The sequence below is a fragment of the Euprymna scolopes genome, chromosome 38 (assembly GCF_053919585.1).
Source record: "Euprymna scolopes isolate OS-2025 chromosome 38, ASM5391958v1, whole genome shotgun sequence".
Classification (NCBI taxonomy): Eukaryota; Metazoa; Mollusca; class Cephalopoda; order Sepiida; family Sepiolidae; genus Euprymna; species Euprymna scolopes.
Window position 1 is genome coordinate 48,815,690 of NC_136519.1, and position 26,265 is coordinate 48,841,954.

The window sequence follows — 26,265 nt, forward strand, 5'->3', positions numbered from 1 at the left end:
TAAATAATTCTGATTTAGATGCTTGAAAATACCATAAGGTTGAAATAAATTATTGCATCGACAATTATGTAATTTCCGTGTTATAATTTTTATATATATATATATATATATATATATATATATATATATATATATATATATATATATATAAAAGTGAACGTGTCTGTCTGTCTGTCTGTCTGTGTGTCTGTGTACATTTCCCTACGCAATAACTCTGTCAATTTTGAGTCTATAGACTCGAAATTTGAAATACCGGGTACTGAGATTTGGGAAAATCGATGTGCCGGGTGTCAGCCAGAAATTTGGCTGTTAAGGGGTCAAATTTCAACGATTTGACCTTTAAGAACTCTACCAAACTCCTCCGACAATTTTGGGTCTAGACACTTGAAATTTTAGATATAGGTTCCTTCACCCTGGATCTAACTTAATTAAGTGATTGGAGCCCGAAACTATAAATTTTAAGGGGTCATAATAGGGGTCAAATTTTTTAAAAATTAACCATTTTTTTTGTTTTTTTTGCTTTTTTTGCACAGCATACACCTCCAAACACCCGAGCATCGCCGGACGCCGGGCACCCCTGCTAGTATATATATATATATATATATATATATATATATATATATATATATATATATATATATATATATATATATATATATATGTAAAGTTTTGGAATAGAATCTTCCATGACAACTAGGTACACGATGAAAGTTAGAAGTCACTCGTCGCTTTTGTTTGTCTCCATAAGTGCCAATCTGAATAAACACCGAAACTATTTGATATACAAAAGTTAATGATGTTTGTTTCTTCCCACGGCTGGAAGATGTTACACAAGGCCGGGAAAGTGGGAATTGTGAAGTCAGCGCCCTAGAGGAAAAGCATTTTTAACTGCAAAAAATAAATAAATAAATAAATAAAATAAAATAAAATAAATTTCAAGTAGCGCCAGCGGTAGGGGCGCTGAAACGAACTGTTTTGTTTCTGTTTTTTTTTTTTTTTTTTTTTTTTTTTTTGGTTAGAAGGCTGGACGATACACCTAGAACAAGCCAACTAAAAAATGGCCGAGGCTAGGGTTGCTCAGTTACATTCAAAACAAACACATGCAGAAATGAAGGTAGAAATTCCACTTACCTCAAAGCGGAGACGATAACGTGAATAATAAAATAAGGCCGATTTAATTAGAAATAGTCGTTTACATATATAGAATATATATAAGAGAATATCGAATCGTGATTATTTTTTATATTGGAATTGTAATCTTAATTTACATCGAATGTGACGATTTGTTGCGTCAATGAATTACATGTAAAATGTTGGACATAATCGTTACAGGTTCTTTCGTTGTTCGCTGATATGGTGTTATTTCGCTGGGCGAAACGTTCGTCTGACATGGTTCATGCTTAAAAAAAATACAGCGGATAAAATGTTTTCTCTCGTATTCAGATCCGTTAAACGATTGCGTACTTAAAAAAAAAAAAAGAAGAAGAAAACATGCAGTCCGTTTAGGGTTAGCATGCACTTGCACTCCTCATAGCGACACTGAATATACGATGCCGGGTCACATGTTTATTTTTTTTATAAACTAAAACAGAGTTTTACGGTTGGGCGCATTCATTCAATCGCTACTAATATATCTATACTCTCTCTCTCTCTCTCTCTCTCATTCTCTCTCTCTCTCTCTCAAACACACCACACACACACGCACACAAATCTTGCCAACACACACACACACACACACACACACATATATTACATAGGGGTTACCACTTATGAAGGCCCGGAGGAGGTCTCTCGAGGATTAGTGTTATAGAGTGTATAGTTGGCAGTGTCAGATGTCGCCATTAAAAATGAGTGATAAACATTTGAATAATTAGACTCACTATCTTCCGAAGCTGATAACTACTTGAAAAATGTAATTTAAACCCTAACTTTTCTTTCAATAAAAGGAGCAAAGACCAAATTTTAAAATAATAAAAGTTTTAATAAAAAAATATGCAACATTTTTTTTTAAATCGGTTTTCTTTAAAAAAAAAAACATTTGAAGAAATTCAAAGAATGTTTAACTTACTCCAAATATAATAATATATACAAATTCCAAAAAATCACTTACCTATAAAAAATACTAATCAACAGGTACTGCCATTCTTCATTTATAAGAATTTGTCCCTATTTATATTTTATGTACTTTTTAAATAAAATAATTTTTTAAGCAAGCATCCGAAAAGATCGCGATTTTAAATTCTAATCTCAGATGTTCACAGAGCAAATTTGTCTCTCTTTCTTCCAGCTGACAAATACTGGGGCCTAATTAATTATTTATGACATGACCAGTATTTCTGGCATTTTTTTATGTCAACAACAAAGGTAGTCGTATGGGTCACCGTATGTGAAAAATGATCACATTTCACTCATAAGTAAGTTTACTTTTATAAACAACCCCCCCCCGACAAATTTTCCATTTTTTTTTTATTCTCTTAAAGAAATACATAAGTTTTTGATTTTAAATATTTTATTTCTTCTTTATGCAATGAATTTCTTTTAATATCTAAAAAAAAAACATTAAATGAAATAGAAAAATTATTGTAAGTGTCCAATATTTACTGGACAATATTTTCAAATTATGAGGTTCCACTTAAAAAAATTCAACGTGTTTTTTTCTAAAGGTTTTAAACTTTTGATTTTACAGGTAAATTTGCACATAAATATTCTTTTTTTTTGTTTTAAAGTAGATTATTTTATTTATTGACCTTTTATCTTCAATTTGTGATATATAAACTTTAGATAAGAAAATTAATTATTTTCATTTTAATAGACATTTAAAAATGGGCGGGTAAAAAAAGACGCTTGTCTAGAATATTATATTCGGTTTATTGGAAAGAGCATAAAATTTTAGAATAAACCTACAAATATCGTAAAAATTGAACGAATAGCAAAATGTTTATAGATTTTTAAATTGAAAAAATTGAAAAAATTTAACTTGTAAAATTCAATTCATTTCATTATATAGAAAAAATGGCTGCATGAGCGCGCGCATGAACTTTGTAAACACTTTTTTTTTTTAAATAAAAAAATAATATTTCTATTATTTAAAAAAACTTTAGTAGTTTATTTTGGAAGTATATTCCATAAAGAAATTAAACAACTAACTTTAAAAAGAGAAACTGCGAGTTTTTTTTATATTTTATTTGCCGTTTTGTGTTAAGGGTGTCAAAAATTCCCAAAAAATACTGACACACCTAGTGTACACTGTACACTAGGTGTGTCAGTATAGCTTTTTACTTGCCAATTGTTTTGTGTTTTTATACAAGCATAGATAACTGCCTAGAGATAGGAAAATAATTTGTTTTAGGTTTTATTAAGACTTTTTTCAGACAGAATAAAAACTTTTTTTTTTCATTGATAGTAAAAAGAATTGAATTTTGCAGTTATAAAACAAAGTAAAATGCAGCATTTATAGAATTTTGTAATTGCCGCCACCTCAATGGGGGGGGCAATTATAATTTTGTTTAATATTTAGCACATCAGTCATTATATAGTTTATTTAAATATATAAAACTTGTTATGATTGAAACTGCAAAATACTAAATAATTTCATACAAATCTTTCACAGATACAAAGTAGACTATCTTTAAAATCAAATTAGCATCCGATGCCTGATTTTAGAAACCTAGTTTTTTTATATTTGTACTCCCCGTATGTTTGTGCAACTTTCTCTGCTTCAACCTTTTACATTTTCCAAAAAAAGTTGAAAATCAACCTACCCTAGTGTACAGTAGTCAATGTAGTAATGTTAGTAATGGAAATGTGGTAAATTAGATTGCTGAAGGTGACGGTTAATCTAGAATTTGTTTATGTTGGACTTGAACACAAACAAGTGTTAGTATTTGGGAAGAATTTTTGACACCCTTAACACAAAACTGCGAATAAAATGTAAAAAACTCGTAATCGTCTGATGTTTTTTAAACCTTGAAACTTAACTATTGTTGATCTCCCCCCCCCCTCTTTCCTCTTTCTTTTTCCCTTTTGTTTGGTTTTTTTTTTCGCTTTTTTCGTGCTTCTTTTAATATCATTTTTACAATCATAATAATCATTTCTATGCAGTCTGACCAAGTTACTGTATCGTTAATACGATTCGGTAACCAAAACATGTGTAACTTAACAAATAAAACGGTAATAAAAAATAAAACACGTATTTGCTCTGCAATAGCATTGAGCACTTTGTTCAGGTGTTTACTAATTACCATTTTTGCTATGTCTATATAAATAAATAAATATATATATATATATATTTATGTCTCGGAAGTAGAGTGAAAAGCACATCTTATTTTTCTTTTATTAATATTATTGGAATCTTTTCTTTTTTTTCCTTGTACACATTTTTGTGAATTATTCCATGGATTTCTGCCTTTGGATTATTATGGACCATCTTCTTCCAATTACGGAATTTCCTTGGATTTTACTTGTACAAATGGAAATTCTTTTTACTTTCTTGAAGTTTTACATTTGGATTTTACCGTCACTGGATTTTTTATCTTCCACCAGACTATCCATTCGCGTGTAATCACCCTTTTCTTTACCATATTCCCTCTGCTTAACTTTTTTTGTTTTCAAGTAAGATCTTTGACTTATTTGTTGTTTTATCAAATACTTCTGCATGCAAAATCCCGCATTTTGCTAATTCCTACCCTCTGATGAGAAGGAGAGTATTTCTTCGAAACTCCACGGATTAAGGACTATCCATTTATCTAGTGTTTCCTTTTCAGATTAAATATGTTTTTAACTCATTTCAAAGTGTTTTTTAACATATTTTATTAACTGTTTGCTCATATTATAAGCTCTATTTCCTATTTGGTTTTATCGAGCTTATCTGGCTTAGATAATTTTATAAATATTAATTCTTTAATATTTATAATTTACTTTAATTTTACCATCTTGGATCATTTTGGGAAATTCAATTGTAATTTTCATTATATATATATACATATATATATATATATATATATATATATATATATATATATATATATATATATATATATATATGTGTGTGTGAGTGTGTGTGTGTGTGTGTGTGTGTGTAATATTCCAAATTTTATTGTTTATATAATTGAGAATTCGGTACTAGTTCATATACCAATAAATTTTTAGTCTATAAAAAAGTGACTAAATTTGTAAGCTTCAAAATTACCAGTTTTTGTAATCGAGCATTCATATATTATTTTCACAAAAACAAGGCAACAAAAGTGTGACTGCATGTCGATGACTACAAATATATTTTAAGGCCACCCTCTTTGGGCAGAGCACTGTCGTAAATAATCTCACCCGCTATATAATTGGCTGAAAAAATGCGAAGCTTGCTGTTTGTTTACAAACAGGCGGTTTGAGCACTATAAAAGTGGTGGACGGATGTTTGTTTAAAATAGACATTCGATGAGGTTATTTGCGGGCATCACTTCCATGGTCGAGTGGTAGAACTGATGACAGTCAACACGGCGGTTCTAGGGTCGATCCTTGGCTTTGGAGAGGTGCTAGTCTAGCGGAACTGATGAGTTGTGATACAACGAAACATGCCTATATATATATATATATATATATATATATATATATATATATATATATATATATATATATATATATATATATATATAGTTTTGTTTTGATTTTTTAAACGATATTAATGTTTATGTCTCCGCCTCGGAGGACCGGTATTTTTCTTAGAAAGTCGCCCATTTATTTGGACGTACTTTTTATTTATTTATTTATTTATTATTTTAAAAAACCGTAATCTATGGACATGCGTGTTTCGGAGCCTTACTCCTCATCAGCATAGCTTGACTGTTGGTAGGATTCGAACCTTGGACCTTATGCATTTCAGTCCAGTGCCCTAATCTATTCTGCTATGATGCCAGAGACGATTTACTGCTTCATTTTTATCCTTCATCTGTTTAAGTGGTTTTTGTTTTGATTTTTTAAAAGATATTAAGGTTTATGTCTCCGCCTCGGAGTACCGGCGTTTTTCTTACAAAGTCGCCCATTTTTTTATTTGGACGTATTATTTATTTATTATTTTTAAAAACAGTATCGCGTGGCCGACATAAACCTTAATATCGTTTAAAAAATCAAAACAAAACCACTTAAACGATATTTTAACGATAAAAACAAAGCAGTAAATCGTCTATGGTATCATAGCGGAATGGATTAGGGCGCTGGACTGAAATGCATAAGGTTCGAATCCTACCAACAGTCAAGCTAATCTGAGTAGGAGTAGGGCTCCGAAACATGCGTGTCCGTAGATTACTGTTTTTAAAAATCATCATCATCATCATCATCATAATAATAATAATAATAATAATAATAATAATAATAATAATATATATATATATATATATATATATATATATATATATATATATATATATATATATATATACTAGCACAAGTGCCCGTCGTTGACTGGGTTCAAAAACAGCCTACAGAAAATGGACTGTGATTGATGAAAGTATGATAGGTTATGAAAAGGATAGGGTTGTAAAGAGATAGGTTTTGATACTCAAATATTTTACCCCAAGCAAAATATGATGAAAGTAAAGATAATTTTCGCGAAAATATATTTTTTATATCAACTTTGTTCCATTCGTAGCCAAGAATGACCAAGAAAATGATGTTTCCTTACAAAGTGAAAATTTTATATATCTATAATAATATAAATATACAAGAAATAAATGTTACCATAGTCAATAAAAGTTACTTTTATGATGGAAAAGTTCATTGGTTTGTATTTTTGAATAGTGTGTTTTTTTGGGGGTTTTTTAAATTCACGAACCGGTTTAAAAAAAAATCAAAATGGCAGCGACTTTGAAATGGAGAGCCCCGTTTTCAATTTGAAGGAGGGGCACCTGAGCATTCTGTGTTAACAATTTAAGAGAGTTCCGTCAACGTAAGGAATATTTATAAACATATTTTAATGTTTTCCGTTATTTTGTGCTTGAGAAATATTCGATTGTGTAGTTTATATAAAAATTCATTTAAGTAGTTATCGCCTCAAATTTCGTTTTAATTTCGGTTCGCTGAAATTATTTCCAGTAAAGAGCATTAAAAACTATTTAAAAAAAAACATGAACTGAACTTTTATTGACTATGGTAACATTTTTTCTTGTATATTTATTTTTTCGGGTAGTCGTTTGTTGGCTTTTCTGATAAACATAAATAATATCGACGAAATATCGAAAAACAAAGAAACAAAAACAGTTTTGAAAAATAATGAAGCTTTACTTACTTTAGTAAAATAATCCGAAACAGCAAAATGGGATATTAAAAAGTAAACACGTAATGACTTTAAATTTTTAAAGCAAAGAATCGATATAAATATGAATAGGAAGAAAATGGCGCCCTTTTCAAGCAGAACAGCTTCGTTTCAGTTTTACAGAATTGAACGGATTCAGGGTTGTACTATTGTAATGTAAAGAACACGCAGAAACGGTTGTAATCAACTGAATTCCTTCTAGTACACTGACAAAAAAAAAAGCTTAAACAGATATATAAATAAAAATAAAAAGGTTATGTAAATGTTTTTAAAAAGACACGTAATCACGTGAGCAGGATTTTTCCTTCTTTTGACACGATAACAAGTAACGTTCTTATTTTTTATTATTTATCTATTTATTTATTTTCAAAAGAGTGGCACGTGCAAGTAAAGAAGAAAAAAACAGAGTTATGCAAAATTTGTGTCGAGAATTGTCTAAAGTTCCGACTTTGGGGGGGGGCTTTCACTTTAATAAGAACGTGAATTTATTCAACACAATATGATTCAACTAAATAAATAAATAAAAGCTAACGTGAATTAAGATTAAAGTTAAGGTGTTATTGCGGCCCTCACCCCTTTTAAAAAACCTTGTTAAACTTTGTGACATATTTACATTCTATGAAGATCGGGCGTGGGCGAGCACCCAATAATTTTATTATACCATATTTCTTCAAACTGAAACATAATTATCAAAGTATACTTACGCAAATAGATGTGAAAGTCTTTGTTAAAGTTTGTGCCATATTTTCATTGAGTACAGGCACGAACGCAGCCCCCACAATTTTTTCATACCATCCCTATTTAAGTTGAAACATATTTATCAAAGTATTCTTATGTACATCTCAAAAACCCTTATAAACGTTTTTTTTTTTTTTTCATTTTTTATTTCCATACTTTGGGGGCCAGGCGCGAACGAAGACCCCACAATTTTTATGAATCACCGTTCTGCCTGATCATACATACCTATTCCTGATCCTCGATACATCTATCATTATATGTAATCAGTTTTTTTGTTAAATAGTCAACCATATAGGAGCCTATTCGTGACCACACACACACACACACACACACACACACACACACACACACACACACACACACACACAGACGTTCAGCTTTATATATATATATATATCATATATCAGGGAGATCAGGATGTTTAATTAATAATATTCTCATTTTAACATTTAATAAACAATTTTATTTGTCATCCTCCTTAATATCGTGTATAAGAGAGAAATGGGTTAATAGGTGGAAGTGTTCTTGTGTAAAGATAAATTCAATATACTGCTGGTTTGTTGAGGAGAGAAGAGTTGAGTTTATACGTGTTTGTAGCCAGTAGTCGTCAGGACGAAGGAGGCCGGTTAAAGGAGAAAGAAAGAGCAAAGTCTTCAGTGTTTTTACATGTTGTTGTGGGGAGGGGGGTGAATCGACGAGAGCAGTTTTGAAGTATGATAAAGAAACTTCGTGTGGTTACCGCACGTGGAAATAAATGGGAGTTTGAAGAGAGCCATGTTGGCTTGTTATACTAACTTTGGCCGGGGCCAAAGCCCCCTAGTGATGTGTGCTGCTGAGCAGAGCAGGGAGAATGAGAAAGAGGGTTTTTGATTTCGCTTTTTATGTACTGGGTCACGTGATTGAGAGGTGGTTTGTGATTGGACAAGACAGGGAGAAAATGGATTTCAAATCTCGGGCTGCCACAGTGACTTAACAGTTGGTTCTTTGATAAGACAGGGGCGCGTCCAAAATGTATTTTTCTGTTTAGGGCACAATTGAACTATCATATAAAAAGTGAATTAATACATTATAGTCTACATCGCACAATACAGAACCCATGGTGGATTTTATAAAAAAATTTTTTTTATATATATAATGGCTTGAATGAAAGTTTTAAATGAAGAAGTCAATTATCACGGTGCAGTTGTGGCAATAAGTTCAAGTTAGTTGATTAATGGGTGCTAATGCACTTACTGATCCGTGCTATTTTTTTAAAATCGTTCTTCCAAGTTTTATTAAAGTTTTATATGTTTTTTTGGTATTTTTTTAGATTAGGTCCACCTCCACAATTTTCTTTTAAATGACGACTTTTATATGATTTCGACTATGCTGAATACGAAAATCGCATTGAAATTTTGCAGAAATAAGTAGTTATGAAGATATAAAGAGTTGTTTCATGCATTGTATTCTTTAGCAGCCGTCTTTGTCACGCGCATAGATTTGTTTATGACGCGTGTGCGCATAAAAGATGGCCGCCAGAGATTACAATGCATTATACAACTCTTTATATCTCGATAAATACTTATTTCTGCAAAATTTCAATGCGATTTCCGTATTCAGCATAGTCGAGATCATGTAAAAGTCGTCATTTAAAAGAAAATTGTGGAGATGGACCTAATCTAAAAATTTACCCTTTTTTTATTCAATTGTAAGGTTGAAGTACAGAATAGGTACAAACCACCCTCCCCACCCCATGTTAAGAATGGCTTTTTAAATAATAACGTTATTATTTCAGCACGGATCAATAAGTGCATGAGTACCCAATTTCTTTAATAAAGAAAAAGCATTAATATTTTCTTATATAGAAACAACTTCTGTAAAAAACAAGAAAAAAGTGTACTTTCAATTTTGTTAAAAAAAGGTTTTCTTAAAAAAACATTACTCGGTACACATGCAGAGAGTGATCCATGCTGAAATAATAACGTTATTATTTAAAAAGCCATTCTTAACATGGGGAGGGGAGAGTGTTTTGTACCTAATCTGTACATTACAATTGAATTTAAAAAAAAACATAAAACTTTAATTAAACGTGGAAATACGATTTAAAAAGTAGCACAGATCGCTCTCAACATTAGCACCAAATATTATTTAAGCACATTACCAATCCGTAAATTTTCTTTAAAAAAAACTGTACGTTCACCTAACAATTTATACTTTTAATAATAAAAAGTCCATATTTTCTTATATCGAAACAACTATTTAAAAAAAACAAAAACAAAAACAAAAACAAAAAATCAAAAACAAATACAAAAACAAAAACAAAAAAATTGACTTCGACTTTTCAAAAGACAAGCTAGCAACTTTTTTTTTGCCTGATATAATAAAGAAAAATTTTGTAAATTAATAAATTTGGAAGATAAACAAATTAATTATGTTTTTTTTTACTTATCGAGTAAACAGAAAATGAAATCTAATTCGTCTCGTAAAGTCGTGGTGTATGAAATGAATTGAAACGGAAGTTCAGGTCTACCAACAAAAGAGGTCCGCAGTATGGGCTTACGAAAAATATTTTTATTTTATTTAATATTTTTATAATTGGCGATGTTAATTTATTTTAATAACATGGAAACATCTCTCGACTATAAATATGGATTGTCCGAAAATTTCAAGTAAATTGGTAATGTAGAAATAGGGTTTTATCGATTTTGAACGAACCAAGAATTACATTTATTTATATATATATATATATATATATATATATATATATATATATATATATATATATATATATATATATATATATATATAAACAACTATTATCAATCAATTTCTCCAATCCTTTTAAATAAGGCTTTAATCTTTGCTAAAAGAAATTCTGACTTAACTAATTTAGAAATTAAATTAATTCTCCTAGCGAGAAAGTCCCTTATTCAATTTAACAATAAGCTTTGGACTAGAAAGGGCCCCCCCCCTGATAATTTTGACATCTTGATGGGTACTTCTGACTCTGCAGAAGTTACCGATTTAGTGGGACATTTCTTACTGAAAAAACCTAAATACCACTTTAAACATATCCAAGGGGACCTTTATAAAGATGATGTCCTTTTTACTACAACAGCAAGTCCAAGAGAGTACAACAAAACAATTAAAAAATTACATAACTTCTTCAATAAGTTTGGCCTTTCTATAATTATCGAACCAAACAAAAAAATTCAAAACTTTCTAGATGTTACACTTAATCTTAACACCGAAACTCATAGCCCCTATCATAAACTCAACCTTATACCTTTATACGTTTATAAGTCTTCTAACCACTCCAATTCAATTATAAAATCTATAATACCATCCGTCTCTAGAAGAATCACTACTCTTTCTGTCGATAAAAAAACCTTTAATCAAAATGCTACTTTCTTCAACAATGCCTTAAGGAATTCAGGATACAATGAAAAGATTAAATACACCATTATGCACCCTCGTTGACCGTCTTAAATCTGTAATCACACACAATATGATTCGCAAGAAACCATTTCAAATAACAAGATCTGCCGCAATCAATAGCAATGAGCCACTCTAAAACTGTAATCCGAACTAACACACTTATCGCAAAAATAAATGTATATTTATGCAAGTGTGTATCTAAATGCGCATAGCAAAATGTAAGTAAACATACATACAAAATATAAATGCATAATATTTTATTAATTGGAATGCTTATTCTCAGTTTTTGCCTTATAGCGCAGCGAGTGGATGCTGGCCAATTTCTTCCTCATAAATGTTATTTTATCCCCTTTAAATCTTTATTTATTTATTTACGTATTTTATATATATATATATATTTTATCACAACTTTAAATAATCTTCTTACTCTATTAGATATAGACGTTTCCACATTAAACTCATAGCCCTTAACTTAGATATAATCTATAATTTGTGACTACTCATTCCACGGAATTCATTTGCTTCATTCTAGTGACTCCTGCTGATAATTTATTTTGCAAGTCCTTACTTTTCTATTTCAGTTGACCCCTTTTCTCTGCCTAAATTGTTGCACCACGTTAACGTTATTTTGTCTGGGTCATTGTGACATTGCCTTTTCTATTATAAAAATAACTCAATCACCGTTCATCTTTTCTGTTTCTTTATTTGTAATAAAGAAATCGGCCTCGGCAGAAGTGTCTTAAAATCTCTCCATTTCTTTATTCTATGCACATTTTATCTTTCTTTTAATAATAATAATAATATTTTTAACTCGCCCGTTTTTCCTTGTACCCATTTGTGAATTATTTCACGGAATTCTGCCTTAGGCATGACGAAAGGGGCGTTTAATCAGAGATTTTACATGCACAACAGTTCCTTCAGGGCAAAAACAAGGATAAAGATAGCATTAGCTGCCCGAGTATGGCAGCTAAAAGACAATGAAACACCATTCAGCATTAAATGAAGGATCATAGAGACAAGACAAGCATACTCACCAGCCGCAAAACGGTGGCCCCTTTGTGATGCGGAAAAATACCACATGATAAAGACTATTAATGACCCCCAAAAGACCTGTTTGAACGTCCGCAGTGAGACCCTTAAAGCCTGTATACATAGAAGACAAGCGCTCCTAATAAACTGGGAAGATCAAACAACAAACGATGACCCCACCTAAAGAAATTTCTTCAAGAGTAGTCTAGATGCAGTCAACTTAACGCATAATTTAGTAAAAGTGAAAATGGACATTTAGGCAATTGTAAGTATAAAAATTAAGAAAATTATGGCTACTTTAAAGAATACAATACACATATATAAAAACAAAAAGACCTAGGAATTAAATAGCCTGCATACCTCCCCTCGACTATTATATATAAAATAAGATAGATTAATTACCTCCCAATGACCAACTTAAACATGTATTACCTCCCCTTAACTAAAACAAAGAAAGAAGAAAAATTAATAAGATAAATTAATTACCTCCCTTGGACCAGCTAAAAGTAACAAAAGGCAGACCGGAAACCATGCGGATCGGAAACAAAAACAGGACAGTACATATTTACTAAAAATGCATTAAATAAAAAAATTTAAAAATTAGAAAATTCATATTAGAATAAAATAAAATATACAGAAATAGGGATAAGCTATAGTTAAATAAAAATGAACACCATTATAAACAATCAATGCAGCCCTACTTTTTTCTCAGACATAAACAACATGGCTGACGAGAGTCTAACATTATTTACGATTTACCATCAACTGGTCCCCTTTATGTTGGGCTTCAAACCGAAGGTACCAATGTTTTTCTAAACGTCTATACAATTAAATAAATATATATATATATATATATATATATATATATATATATATATATATATATCATCAAGATCACTCTGACAGACATTAAAAACATTTAAAAATAAATGTTTAAATTTCAACAATATTTCTTTCAATTAACGGTGGTCAAAATCGAAAAATTGGTACTTTGGATCATCGGACTTTTATCCGTTAGTCAACTGTATCACAAATGTGCATGCACGAATCGTTCACATAACAGCTTCCTTATGTTAAGAATAAGTAGGTTTGACAACACTTTTGAAAGAATGTGGCAAGCTGGCCTAATGTTATCGTACTTGACTCATTGTCTTTAGGTTTTCGTTTAGATCTCAGCTGGACTTCTTTTCTTTTTTTTACTTACAAGAAATGAACTGTTTAGAAAAAAACATAATAATCGCATGCACATGTCTCAGTTTCTTTCAGATTTTTTAAAAGGAATTAAATGTTACTTTTAATACCTGGCAACGTCGGGTACATCTGCTAATAATTTAATTATTATAGTAAAAATTTAATTATTATAGTAAAAATATAATTATATATATATATATATATATATATATATATATATATATATATATATATATATCATTTGGATTTTACCGTCACTGGATTTTTTATCTTCCACCAGACTATCCGTTCATGTGTAATCACCTTTTTCTTTACCATATTCCCTCTGCTTAACTTATTTTGTTTTCAAGTAAGATCTTTGACTTACTTGTTATTTCATCAAATACTTCTGCATGCAAAATCCGATCCCGCATTTTGCTAATTCCTACTCTCTGATGAGAAGGAGAGTATTTCTTCGAAACTCCACGGATTAAGGACTATCCATTTATCTAGTGTTTCCTTTTCAGATTAAATATGTTTTTAACTCGTTTCAAAGTGTTTTTAACATATTTTATTAACGGTTTGCTCATATATATATATATATATATATATATATATATATATATATATATATATATATATATATATATATATAAAGTGACCTTTATAAAAGTTGTTTTATTATTTAGTATTACGGTGAAACGGTGATACGGTGATGACGGTAGACGTGATGCAGTTAACACATTGGAGCCGCCCTAACCCACCCCGGGTGAATGTCGCTACAATTATTACAAGTATTAGAAAGAAAGTTTAATAATTATTGATTACTCCTATTAAGCTGAGAAGAAAGTTCTTGCAGAATTTTTAATTTTGATTTCAAATGATGTATTTTCAAATAAGTTTTCGCTACAATACCTTTACTTTATAATTTTAAAGAGCATTTTCCGTTCTATCTAATCGTTTAAATTACAATCGTTTTAAAACAATTTTGTCTTCTTTACAGAATGTGGGATACAAGATGGAGAAAAAAGCACATTCACACAATTTTCTTATTTCAATTTGTCAAGTTAGGCCGAAAAGCTGCTAAAACAGCTTGCGATATTAACAAAAAGTTTAGCCCAGGAACCACTACTGAACGCACAACACAATGAGGTTTAAGAAATTTCATGGTGGCAACGAGAGTCTTGATGATGAGCATAGTGATCAGCCACTGGATGTTGACAACGATCAATTAAGAGACTTAGTTGAACCCAATCCACGCACAACTATTCGAGAATTTGATTCTGAATTAGACGTAATGTATATGACGATTTCTGACCACTTGAGCGAAATTGGAAAGACAAAAAAATGATAAATTGGTGTCTCACGAATTGAACGACAACCAAAAGAAATGCTATAATGAAGTATTATCTTTTCTTCTTTTACCCAACAAGAACAACCCATTTCTCAACCAGGTGGTGACTTTTGATGAAAAGTGGGTTATTTACGACAACCAGCGACGCTCACCTCAGTTATTAGGCACCAATGAATCCTCACGACACTTCCCAAAGCTAGAATTGCACCAAAAAAAGGTCATGCTGACTGTTTGATGGTCTGCGACCGGTTTCATCCATTACAGTTTTTGAATGCAAGCAAAACCGTTATAGTAGAGAAGTACTATCAACAAATCAGTGAAATGCAACAGAAACTTCAACAACAACACCCAGCTTTAGCCAACAGAAAAGGTTCAATTCTCATCCATGACAATGCGCGACCACATGTTGCTAAACCAACCTTGCAGAAGTTGCACGAATTGGGTTACAAATCTCAGCCTCATCCGCTATACTCTCCAAACCTCTCACCTACAGACTACCACTTTTTTAAGTATCTTGACAATTTTCATCACCACCAGAATGCAAGATTTTTACGTTACTTGCATAAATAAACTTGTTTTGCGTTTGCAAAATTGCGTTTATTCTGATGGTGCTTATTTCGATGCATAATTTTTTGTTTGAACTGAGGTATGTTTATCTGAAGCTAAAAACTTTCTTGTCAACCTGATAAATAACAGAGTTAATTATTTATTAAATTATATTTAAATTTTGTTAAAAATACACTTGGAATTTTTTTTCCTTAAACCAAATCTCCATTATATTTCTCTTAGTTTATCTGTTTGTCGGTCTGTCTGTCTGTTTATCCATCTGTCTGTTCTGTTTGTTTCTCAGAAACTATTAGTCTAGTCCAGTTGAAACTTTTTATGAATCTTTGATATGATTAGGTACAACGAACTAAATATTATGGTATCCATTTAATGCACAGTTATGAATTAATATGGATTATTTACTGCAATACTATTTACTCTAGGAGTACTCATTCTGTGTCAACGGGCTATAACATTTACTCCTTATTAACCAGCTAAAAACTCTAGTTAATATTATTTTTCATTGATTGCTAATTTGCACAAGTTAATAAATTTAATATTTTTGTAACATTAGTTAGTTTTTTATTTTTTTATCTGTCCAAATGGATTAGAGGGGATTGCAAATTGCATTGTTATGATGCCTGACCTCATGCATTTATGACCTGAAAGTTTCATCCCTCTATTGCAGATCTTGACGGTGTGATACTCTAAGAAAGCAACCCCTGTCATGGACGTGCGTCAGAAGCAGATATGAGTCACCGAATTGATAATGGTGGTGGCTATGCAGAAAAATAAATTCGGGGGCACAAAAGGTTGCTCATTTTAATGGTACCACTCCCGTTTACATAGCTTTTTAACATTTTGAGTTAAGAAAACAATAGGAAGTTTTACTTTTGGAACGATCCACATCTAACAAAGTCCCGGACGCTTATGTACAGCTATTGTTTATCACTTTACTATGTATAAAACGTTGTTTTTAACCGAGTAATATGAATGCAGAGAAATGTGTTACTGTGTTTATTATTGTTGCTTTTATGTAAATCTAAATTGTTAATTGTATGTTAAATGATGTGTGTCAAATCTATTTATGTCTGCTAGTCTGCATAAGTTGTATGCAGTGAAATTAAGTATACATAAGTTTTGGATGAAGGGCTGAGTGGAATGTAAACGTCTTAAACTTGACATGCGAGTTAATTCATGCATGTTCGCCAATAGTGTTGAAATGGAGGAATGTTGGAATGGAGGGATGTCGGAATGTTGGGATGTCGAAATGATGGGATATCAGAATGATAGGATGTCAGAATAGTGGGATGACAGAATAGAGGGATGTCAAAATGATCGGATGTCAGAATAGTGGGATGACAGAATGCAGGGATGTCAAAATGGTGGGATGTCAGAATAGTGGGATGACAGAATAGAGGGATGTCAAAATGATGGGATGTCAGAATGCTGGGATGTTGGAATGATGAGAATAGGGAATGTTAAGATGTCGGAATGGTGGGAGTAGCTGTCAAAATCTGGAAAGTTAAATTATGATCTTTTTTTTCTTTTTTTTTTTTTTGCTGTCTTCTGCCGTGATTTATTTTTAATTTATTTTCTGATTGCAACTCGTTTTGGAGTCCCCAGGTGACGCAATACTTTCGAGAGGAGAAAGGTGGAGAGTAAACTAGTCAAAGAAGCAGTGCATATGATGGGTGAAAATCACCTACCCCCAGACCTAGTATAGAATTTAACACAATATGGGAAACATTAATTATACATAATAAATGAAGTCGCAAAAAAATAATAATAAAAATGTATATATAGGTACACACGAATTACCATAAGCATATAAAACGATGCTTTTTGTGTAAACAAATCGAGCTTAGGTATTTTGGACGATGTCAAAACGTCATTAATTCACGACTCGCACAGCAGCCACTGATTAGCATAATGGTTAGGAACCTTGACTGTCGTACAGGCGGTCGGGTTTCAATCCTGGCTTGAGGTAGTTGCCTGCCTAGCTGCACTGATGAGCTGCGAAACAGTACTGTATATGGATAACTATATATATATATATATATATATACACACACAGGGGTTGGCGAAAATAATGGAAACACCTTCTGAATTTTGCATCAATTAATAGGTCTTTTAAAAATATAAAAATTGAAAAAATACCAAAATGTTGGTTTCATATTTTCAGCAAGATACAAGCATTTCTGACATGGTCCCAAGAATGTCTACAGGGCATTTGAGAGGAGAAAATGTGGAGGTGCAAGACCTTTTTGCTCCCCCCCCCCCGTTTTTACACTATATTATATGTTAGAATAGAAAATTCAGTATATATCATCATCATCTTACGGTCTCAGCCTAGATTGAACTCAGTACACCCTTCCAGTATTCCTATCTGTCATAGCACCCAAAAGATCTTCCTTGGAGATAAATGTATCTCGTTGTATCCTATCTGGAAAAGTTAACTTTCGTGATCGATTGTGAGATGATGGGTGCGTCCGCAGTACAAATGATGAAAAGTTCATCTGTGGCATGTGCACAATTCCCATCAAACTGAACACGTCTTTTACAAACTGTTGATACTCTCGGTAAGTCTCCATGTACCATTTCTAGAATTGGGTGGTTTGACCATAAGAGATCGAGTACTCTTCTCAAAATATGTGTGTAACATCCATCCAAACGATGCTGTTGTTTTGCTGAAAGAGCCCAAGTTTCAGATTCATAGAGTAAGATTGGCTCAATAAGTATGCAGAAAACTTGGATTTTGAATTTGTGAGCAAGATTGGATTTCCACATCTTATCCATTTTGTTACAAGCAGTCCATGTTGCATAGGGGTTATATATTTTTAGAAGATGACGTATGTATTATATTGTTGTTGTTGTTATGTTCGTCTTAGTCTTAGTGTGTTCATGTGTGTGATCATGTTGTGAGATGCTAGATATTATATATATTCATTGTGAGTGTTCATATTGTTGAGAGATGGAGACAGGTCTTATATATAACGAGACTGACAGGTAGGGTACAGGTTACTACAGGAGAGCCGAGCATGTAATTCAGCCCTTTTCATGTAACATCCATACCCTACCCTTTCTAATGTAAAAGTCTTTCTCAGAATTCCTGATGTGTAATCCTAGATACTTGTAGTCTTCAACACATTTGAGGATGTTATTTGTGAGGGTTTTAATTTCATTGTTGTTGTGAATGTTAATTGGCATACACTTAGTCTTAGTAGCATTCAGATGAAACCCTGTACAGTTTGCTGCTGATTCAAGAGAAGATAGAAGTGTCTGGGTGCTAATGAGTTTGTTAGACAACAGCGCAGTGTCATCAGCAAAATCAGCATCAATGATGTAAAGTACAGGATTACGTGAACTTCTCGGTTGATACATCATTCCATTGTCATTGATTGTATCCAGATACGCATAATGTAGTCGATTACAATGATGGAAAGGAAAGGTGCAAGTGGAGAATACCAGCCAGAATGTTGAAAGGTTCTGTTTCACCATCTGGAGTTAGGACAGTGGCCTGTGTATTTGTATACAATACTTTCGTTGCTTCAATGATTTCTACTGGTATACCATAGAGTTCAAGAATTTCGAACATAGTCTCACGGTTGACTGAGTCGAAAGATTTGCTGAAGTCCAAAGTCACAGAGCTGCAGTTTTATTGCAGAATGTGATTTCCTCAATTCTTCACAATGTGAGGATTTGTTCAAGAGTGGAGCGACCTGGGCGGAAACCATTTTGGTTTTTGTGTGGAATGGGCTCTACGAGTACTTCAGGGCGAATATGATTTAAAAGCTTGTTATAGATTTTTGCTGCTAGATGAGCAACAAAATACCATGATAATTCGTTGGTAGTGTCAATACACCCTTTTTGGGAATGGGAATGATTTGCTATCGTAGCCAGATGGTTGGTGAAACATGGCTGATCTTTGCATAGTTACACAGGTCGAGAAGTAATTGATGAAAGATAGGGTCCTTCCATAAGATGGCTGGAATCTTGTCTGGGCCAAAGGCTATGTTTATTGTCTTCTTTAGAACACATTTTAACTCTGCAATGGTGTACTCTCTTGCTGGTATTCAAAGCACTGCTAATTTGAATTTTTGGGAGGGACACTTGGTCTGGCAGATTTGCGGGATTACCAAGGAGGTTTTTAAAATGAGAAAGTCTGTTACCAAGCCGTTGCTCACAGCCGCCACCTTTGATTGTTGTTGGAGGTTTTGATTCCTTTCTTGCTAGTTCATTTATAGTTTTCTAAGCTGCAGAGTGTTGATTGATACGAAGATGGGAAATTTCAATTATTTTCCGATTAATATAAGCTTCTTCTGTCTCAAGATAAACATGGTCGAGGGATTTTTTTAGCAGCTATTAACTTCTTTTTATTGCTCTGAGAAAGGTGACAGTAGTACATAGAGAAGATGTTCTTGAGATTTTCTCAAGCTTCTGCGATTTTGATGCCTGAACTAACTGGACTTCTTTGTGATTTCGGTTTTTTGGGGAGTGTAGATAGAGCCACCCCTTTGTTAACTTTAATCAAGTTTCCATAGATCAAGTCTATATTTCTTGAATCTAACTGAGAGTTCTCCGAGTCATAATGAGAGAGTTCCTGGAATCAGTTAAACATATTTACTGCATATTGAGATGATAGATTTCTGTCGTAGTAGACTGCTTTCCAGTCAATAGCTTTCATGGGATCTGCAGTTGATGTTTTTGCAACTCTAAAACTCAGTTTAACTGTGACAGACAATTCAATGGTCAGATCACACAGAAGAGAAAGATGAGTATGCGCGACAGTCCTTGATACTGTTCTGCCACTTCTTATGGACCAGTATGAAGTCTAGTTGGGTTTTGCTGCCATTTGGATATTCAAAGTTCCACAGTTGATTGTTGTGCTTCATAAACTTAGTGTTAGTTGGATAGAGGTTTAATTCCTCCATTAAGACAATGAGATGCTCGCCATTAAGGTTGGTTTCTGCATGGAAGGTGAATTTAGCATCATCTGTTCAAAGCTAAATTCCCAAGAGAAAGTTGTGAGCTGGAACATTCTCTAGAGTAGAACGTAGAGTATTGTAAAACTTATTGATTTTCTCATCGCTACTATCGTTGTAGGAACTATAGCAAGACTATGACTATTGTCATAGTGGGAACTATAGCAAGACTATGACTATTGTCTTAGTGGGAACTATAGCAAGATATGACTATTGTTTTAGAATTACCCTTGAAGTCGGCATTAACAACTCTTGATATCTTTTCTACACTCGATAAATTCTCCATAGCTTTCGATGAAAGCAGAATGCCTACACCCCTATAGATGAGTTGGCCAAGTTTTTCACACAAGAGGTGGTGACTAGATGTTAGTTTTCTATCTTGCGGTATCCAATGTCAGTGTCAAGATGGAAGAACCGATGTTCTTGAATGGTAATGATATCGATGTTCCAATCCTTTGCATTTTTCATATGTTCATTAAGACGAGATGGTGGATTCAGTGTTGAACGTGCTGATAAATGATGTTGGTTTCTACATGAGACAAGTTTTGATCTCGTTCTTTCATCATCAGATGCAGACCTCGAAGGCTTTAGAGCTGTTCCGTCATAGTTTCCAATGAAGGTAACTTGATCGAGAATGGCTGGACCACTGATAGCAATAGAACCAGATTTACTCTTTCTTTGCGTATTTGGAACCCTGATGAAGTTTGTAGTTCATAATGTTGTCAGTAAGTGAATACTTGATGTTCACTATGGCTATCAAGAGTGTTTTTATCGTGACACCATCACTAGATGGGTTGCCTACCATAGCTTAAGAGAGACCCATCTATCCTCATTATATTTGCTGTTGCTGCTGTTGTTGTTGAAGAAGAAGAAGAAGAAGAAGAAGAAGAAGAAGAAGAAGAAGAATCGATGTAGAATTTCAAACGTACTGGAGTCCCTCAGGATCAATCCTGGGCCCAACTCTCTTCCTGATCTACATTAATGATCTTCCAAATCACATCCTTACATCATTCATAGACATTTATGCTGACGATACTACTGTCTATGGTAGCACATCAAAGACCATAAACGACCAAGCTCTCTCTGATTCTCTCTCCTCTGATCTTGATCACGTGGTACAATGGGGAAAGAGATTGCTGGTTACTAATAATGCATCTAAAACCAAGCTTCTATCATTACATTATCAATGCTCTGATGCCCATCTGACATTAATTGAAATGAATGCCTCTCGTCTTGAAGAGGCTTTATATTTTGACAAGCTTCTGGGCTTGACTTTCACTACTGATCTGAAATGAAACATATATCAAATCCATTGCCAAGGTCACTGAAAAAATAGTAGGATCCTTCGATTGCTCCAGTAGATATCTCACTGCTGATGCAATTCTCTACCTATATAAAAGCCAGGTACGGCCAACGATGAAGTACTGTTTCCACATCTGGGCAGGAGCTGCTAGAAGCAGCTTATTCTGCCTTGACAGAGCTCAAAACAGGCCTCGTAGCTTAGTGGGGGATGTCCTTTTCTCTTCCCTGTGACCTCTTTCCCACAGAAGAGATGTTGCAAGTTTGTTTCTGCTATCGTTATTTTCATGGCAAGTGCTCGTCTATGGTCCCCCCCCCTCACCAAACTTTCATGAAAAACACTCGTCTAGCCAAAACCACTATCAATAATTTCCTCCACTCTTTATATGTGCCTAAACCTAAATGTAGATTCCATGAACAAAGCTTCTCTTAGAACTGCACGCCTGTGGAATTCTCTTCCATTGGCCTGCTTTCCAGCTGACTACAATCTGATTGTCTTCAAGTCCAACATAAACAAGTTCTGTATGAACTGTCCCCCTAAGTAATACAATTTACAAAATTCTCACTACTTATGTTTACTCCACTATAATCACATTGACTAATGTATACTCATTAACCCTTATCCTCGAGTGACCTCTGGGCCTTGATAAGTGGTGATTTTTGTGTAAAAAAAAAAAAGACGTTAGAAAATAAATCCAGCGATGATTGCGAAAAAACAAAACAAACTTAACTTTCACTTTCTCTGTTTATAGTAGTAGTAGTAGTAGTAGTAGTTGTTGTTGTTGTTGTTGTTGTTGTTGTTCTTCTTCTTCTTCTTCTTCTTCTTCTTCTTCTTCTTCTTCTTCTTCTTCTTCTTCTTCTTCTTCAAATTCTCACCCGAAAAGGAGCTTGTTGATAGTTTGAAGGCGTCGCTGTTTTCAACAACAACAACAACAACAACAACAACAACAACAACAACAACTATACCAGTAACACCAGTGACAAACGACAGAAGGAAAAGGAAAGTTCAGTTTATATAGCAGATAATTCAGTTGCACTATATTATCTATCTATCTATCTATCTATCTATCTATCTATCTATCTATAAAAGTGAAATTGTCTGTCTGTGTGCGTACATTTCCCTAACAAACTACTCTATCAATTTTAAATCTACACAGACTCGAGATTTGACAAAACGGGTATTGAGATTTGGGAAAATCTTTTTAATCGGTTTTCGGTTAGACATTTGGCTGTCAAGGAGTCAAAGTTCAACGATTTGATCTTTGAGAACTCTATCAAACTCCTCTGCCAATTTTGGGTCTAAACACTTGAAATGTTAGATGTAGGTTACTTGAACATGGATCAAACTTTGTAATTTGATTGGAGTCCAAAACAATAAATGTTAAGCGGTCAAAATTGGGGCCAAAGTTTAAAAAAACAATCACCTCTGCGGTTTCTACTAAATTACTCAGCCAATTTTTGGTGTAAACATTTGAAATTTTACATAAAGTGTATTCAAACATGGGGTAAGCTTTTTAATTGGTTTTTGACCGAAAATTTTGCTGCCAAGGGGTCAAAGTTCAAAAGATTTTACCTTTGAGGTTTCTAGCAAACTATTCAGCCAATTTTTAGTTTAAACATTTGAAATTTTGGGTATTGAAACATGCAACAAGCTTTTTAATCAGCTTTAAGGCGAAAATTTGGCTGCCAAGAGATCAAAGTTGGAAGAGTTGATCTTTGTAGACTCTACCAAACTTCTCCGCCAATTTTTGGTCTAAGCACTTGAAATTTTAGATGTAGGTTACCTGGACATGAGTCACACTTTTTAATATATTTATATATATATATATATATATATATATATATATATATATATATATATATATATATATGCACATAAAGTTATGAACTGTATATAGAGCCTCAGCAAAGTCGGGCTGAACTGTTCTATGAATAATTTCCCCCCACTCTTTATCTATGCCTAAACCTAAACGTAGATTCCATGAACAAAGCTTCTTTCTTAGAACTGCATGACTGTGGAAATCTGTTCCGTTTTCCTGCTTTCCAACTGATTACAATATGGTCGTTTTCAAGTCCAATGTTAACAAGTTCTTGATGAGCCATCCCTTAAGTAATCCAATTTACCAAATTTCCACTACTAACGATTACTACAATATTTTCGCATTGACTATTAACCCTTATCTTTTGTCATATATATATATATATATATATATATATATATATATATATATATATATATATTCAGACAATTCTTTCCTCGAACCGTAGAGATTCAACGTCTCTATCAACTGCGCCATGGGCCCCGAAGGGCGATCAAGATTGAATTTTTTTGTCTTATAAATTCATGTTTATTTATTATCTGATCTTCCATGGTTGGGTCCGTACCGAATGCTATATATTATTTAATTAGAATTCATTATTGAGATGAGTATTATTTATTAATTTTTTATTTTTTAATTTTTTTTTTAAATATTTTTTTTTTAAATTAGTAAATAATAACCATTTTAACACCTCTCTCCACTGCCTATTGTTGTTTTGATTCCCCCTGCTACTACCACTTTTTTAACACCTCCGTTGTTTCGGCGTGCCTTACTGCACTACCTCGATACACTCATGCAACGCTGAGGACCCCCCGCGAGTTCAGTATAAAAACGAAAATAAAAAGATTAAAAGTTTTGACCTACATTCAATGTATGACTATTCATTATAAAACTGAATAGAAATAGAAACGCATACACTCAGAAGTGTTTCTCCTTTCTCCGGTTTCCACCTACGGGCCTGCTTGTTTGAATTCTCTCTCTCTCTCTCTCTCTCTCTCTCTCTCTCTCTCTCTCTGTTTCACACACACACACACAAACACACACACACACACACACACACACTCTCTCTTTCTCTCTCTCTCTCTCTCTTTCTCTCTTTCCATCTCTCTCACACACACACACACACACACACGCACACACACTCTCTCTCTCAATCTCTATCTCTCTCACATACACACACACTATCCATCTCTCTCTCTCCCACACACATTCTCTCTCCATCCCCCCTCTTCTCTCTCTCTCTCTTTCTTTCTCTCTCTCTCTCTCTCTCTCTCTAGCGAACTTCAAAATTTTACGATAATGCTTTAAAAAATTCAGGATACACGGATAATATAGAATACAATAAAAAGACAATATGGGCAACAAGTTAAAATCAGTAATTAATCATAATATGACCCAGAAGACAGGTAACACAAATAGAATACAATCTGTTCCAACCAAAAATAAGCCAGTCCAAAAAGACACTTACACTAATAGAAATCCCAACAAGTTTAATGATAAAAATAGATTAATAAAACAAAAAAAAATAAAAATAAAAATAAATAAATCCACCTGGTCGCCGCCTCACATACTTAAGGTTATCAGAACCAAAAAAATTAAATTTCGTCTCATCAGATCATGGGACATGGTTCCAGTAATTTATGGGCTTTGTTGACATGTCTTCAGCAAAATGTTTGCCGGCTTCTTCTTGGGGTGACAGCCATGCATACCAATTTGATATAGTATGTGGTGTATGGTCCGAACACTAACAGGCTGAGCCCCAACCTCTTTAATCTCTGGAACAATGCTGACAGCACTCCTACGCCAATGTTTCAAAGAAAGCATTTGGATGTGACGCTCAGCACGTGCGCTCAGCTTCTTTGGACGACCTACCCGAGGCCTGTTCTGAGTGGGGCCTGCTCTTTTAAAATGCTGGATGATCTTAGCAACTGTGCTGCAGTTCAGTTTCAAGGTGTTAGCAATCTTCTTGTAGCCTTACCCATCTTTATGTAGCGCAACAATACGTTTTTTCAGATCCTCAGAGAGTTCTTTGCCACGTGGTGCCATGCTGGAACTTTCAGTGACTGATAAGAGAGAGTGTGAGAGTTACATTACAAATTTTTCGGGCCGGGATCAAAGTGTAGTATCTGTTCTGCAGATGCTGCACTTAAGATAATTTGTACCAGTCAATGGAGGGGAAACCCTCTAAACCGGAACAATTATTATTTTTGGTAACCAGAGTGCCTCCTTTTTGCCTACTTTTAGGGGAGCTGATCTTTACCCCACATTAAAAACGGCCTTGTGCCTAATTTGCTTTGGTGGGGAAGCAAATAAATACAACAATTTTGAATACACTTGCTCCCTATGAACACATAGCATAGTTACACTAATGAGTCACATGACAGTTTGGAGGGAAAAAAGCAGTATTCAATTTAGACATTTGGGGGTGTAGTTTTTTAGGATTGTACTCATTTTTTTCGGGTGTTGTTTCTTAGAGGTGTACTCAATTTTGTTGCGAGGGATTTAGCTTTTAATGGCTATATTTTGAGTTATTTTGTAGGGGAAAATAAATTAACCCTGTTATATATGCTGCAGACAGACTACTTTTCATTGTGTCAAAAAAAT